We start from the raw sequence: 3,308 nt of genomic DNA on the forward strand, positions 1-3,308 counted from the left end.
CCTCTACTCCTATTATCCATAGGTTTGGTCTTCTCATTCTGTCCTGGATTTCCTGGATGTTTTGAGTTAGGATCTTTTTGCATTTTGTATTTTCTTTGATTGTTGTGCCGATGTTCTCTATGGAATCTTCTGCACCTGAGATTCTCCCTTCCATCTCTTGTATTCTGTTGCTTATGCTCGCATCTATGGTTTCAGATTTCTTTCCTAGGTTTTCTATCTCCAGCATTTCCTCACTTTGGGCTTTCTTTATTGTGTCTACTTCCCTTTTTAGGTCTAGTATGGTTTTGTTCATTTCCATCATCTGTTTGGATGTGTTTTCCTGTTTTTTATAAAGACTTGCAACTCTTTAGCAGTGTTCTCTTGTATTTCTTTAAGTGAGTTATTAAAGTCCTTTTGATGTCTTTTACCATCACCATGAGATATGCCTTTAAATCCGGGTCTAGGTTTTCAGGTGTGTTGGGGTGCCCTGGACTGGCTAAAGTGGGAGTACTGGGTTCTGATGATGGTGAGTGGTCTTGGTTTTTGTTCATAAGATTCTTATGTCTGCCTTTCACCATCTGGTAAACTCTGGAGTCAGTCGTTATAGTTGTCTAGAGTTTTTTCCTCTTGTGATTCTGTTGTTCTCTACCAGCAGACTGAGGAGAATAGCTCTCTCCTGAGTTTCAGTGGGCAGAGCACTCTCTGACGGCAGGCTCTCCTCCTTCAAGGAAGGTGCACAAATATCTGGTGTTCAGACTTTCCTCCTGGCAGAAGATGAAGGCCCAAAACAGGACCTATCCCAGAAGCTGTTAGCTTCTGTAGTCCACACTCCCACCTGTGCAGAGTATTCTCGGTGGAGTCCGGGATCCAAGATGTCTCCCGCAGATGCTCAGGCAAAGCCCTCCCGGGCCAGGCGGACACTTATCCTCTGGCAGGGAAGGTGCCCAGATGTCTGGAGCCCGAAAAGGGGGCTCCCTCAGAAGCTCTGTGGCTCCTGCCTGTCCCAGAAGTTGTTAGCTTCTGTAGTCCACACTCTCACCTGTGCAGAGTAGTCTCAGTGGAGTCCGGGATCCAAGATGTCTCCCGCAGATGCTCAGGCAAAGCCCTCCCGGGCCGGGCACACACCTATCCTCTGTGCAGAGTAGTCTCGGTGGAGTCCGGGATCTGCATGTGTCCTTATTACATGTTGGAGCATCTTCTGGGTATATGCCCAGGAGTGGCATAGCTGGGTCCTCTAAGCCTTGACTTACCTATATGAGAGCGTCTACTAGGGAATCCCAAGTATAAATGAACTTACCTTAGTTCCAATAAACAGGCCAACTACTCCTTTCTCATTGCTGATTGCTCTGAAATCCCCAAGACATCATCTGTAAGAGAATGACCTTTCCTCTTTCTCTGAGTGCAAGGTTAGAAACATTACTTTGGAACTGTCATAGGGCAATGTGCTGGCACTATAGGGTTAATTTATCCCTAGGATAGCTCATGTACATTGAATCATTGGCACTCAGTGGACCATTGGCTTCTGCTGATTAGAATATTATACTGGTGTACCACTCTGCCTGTATTAATAAGCATTCAGGATAAAATGGGATAGGATGATAAGGTCAGGGTTAAAACAACAACAACAACAAAGTAGACAGAAACCCATGTAACAGCATGAACAATACTGTGTGGATAACCAGCATACAAAAATATAAAAGCTAGATTAGCATTTCCCCATATAGCCTGCCTCAAGTATTTTGTCATAGCAACAAAAACTCTGACTAATAAATTCTCTGACTTTCTTTCTTTTCTTCCATGGGGATTTCTTCCTTTAGATTTCCTTCTAAATTCACAACAGTATGTTGGGAATTATTAGCAGTGAGCCCCTTAATTTCTTTTTAATTTTAATTTCTATCAGATAAGAACACCATAAAAAGCAAATGAAAGAAAAATTGTTCATAACTGAAAAGATGAACAGTTGGCCTAGTTTGTTGGCTGGCTTTGTGTGACAATGTGACTGACCCATCTAGAGTCATCAGAAAGGAAGGAGCCTCAGTTGAGGAAATGCCACCATGAGATCCAGCTTATGGCATTTTCTTAGTTAATGATGGAATGGCCCAGCACATTGTGGGTGGTGCCATCTCTGGAGAGGTGGTCCTGGGTTCCATAAGAAGGCAAGCTGAGCAAGCAAGGGGAAGCAATCCAGTAAGCAGCACCCCTCCATGGCCTCTGTATCAACTCCTGACACTAGATTTCTGCCCTGTTTGAGTTCTCATCCCGACTTTCTTCAGTGATAGATTATGATGTGGGGATCTCAGCTGAATAAACCCTTTCTCCAACTTGCGTTTTGGACATGATACTTTATTGAAACAACAGAAACTATAAGTAAAACACCTAGCAATTTTTTCTTTTTCTAATAACAATGAATTCTCCTATCATAAAGCTGTGAGTCTGTTTTTGTTTTTGTTTTGGTGGGACAGGAGACAGCCTTGACATTTGCTACAGTCCTGGCCTGTACCAGAGCCATCATGGAGTTAGTCTATGCTTCATCTGTCCGTATACTGACATATGTGGATGATTAACAGATGGATCTTATGTTCTCCAGCCACCTACAGCTCAGTAGACAAAATGAGATTGATGAAGGCTACACACTACCAATGTCTCTGCCAAGCAGAAACTGACATTTTTTCTAATGAAAGATTAACAGAAGTGAAGAGGTCCTGACTGGGGTTCAGTTGTGAAAATGTTTGTCTTTGCTTTGTTCCCTGTCACTGTGATAAAATATATTTTTGAAAAGCCCACATGTAGTTTATTGTCCCTAAGGCACTACAATGTAGACTCTTCTCCCTGAGAAGGAGGGTCTTTCAAAGGCAGAAAATTCATCCAGATGCAGGCTGCCCACTTGTCATTTTCATACTTGACTGGGTTCTTCCTTTTGGACTACTCAAACTCCTGGTTGCCTCATGTGTAGATCAGATAGAACACTACAAAGGCAGTACCATGTGCAGGATGCACACTCAAGGGTGGTGCAATACATAGGGGATGCCTTTGCTGAAGTAGTACTGAATGCTACTCAAAGGAGCTGTAGGAGATAACAGGCTGCATCTGTACCAGGTTCCCAAACTCGCATCCCATGGAGGTGGTGGCCCCCACTCCACTACTCTGAGCCCTGATAGAATATATTGACAATAGCAATTTAAGGGCAAAAGGGTTTACTCTAACTCTCAGTTGACGATGTGGTCCACCATGGTGGTAAAGTCAAGACATTAGAAGGTTGAAGCATCTGGTCACATTGCTTCCATAATCAATAAGCAAAGAGGATCAGCCTAAAAAGGGATGTCTTCATC

At 43.4% G+C, this 3,308-nt stretch overlaps 1 pseudogene; it reads right to left on the reverse strand.

Moving 5' to 3' along the window:
* Window positions 1-2,787: 2,787 nt before the first annotated feature.
* Window positions 2,788-3,096, reverse strand: LOC110291891 (annotated as a pseudogene).
* Window positions 3,097-3,308: the final 212 nt, after the last annotated feature.

The sequence above is a fragment of the Mus caroli genome, chromosome 3 (genome assembly GCF_900094665.2).
Source record: "Mus caroli chromosome 3, CAROLI_EIJ_v1.1, whole genome shotgun sequence".
Lineage (NCBI taxonomy): Eukaryota > Metazoa > Chordata > Mammalia > Rodentia > Muridae > Mus > Mus caroli.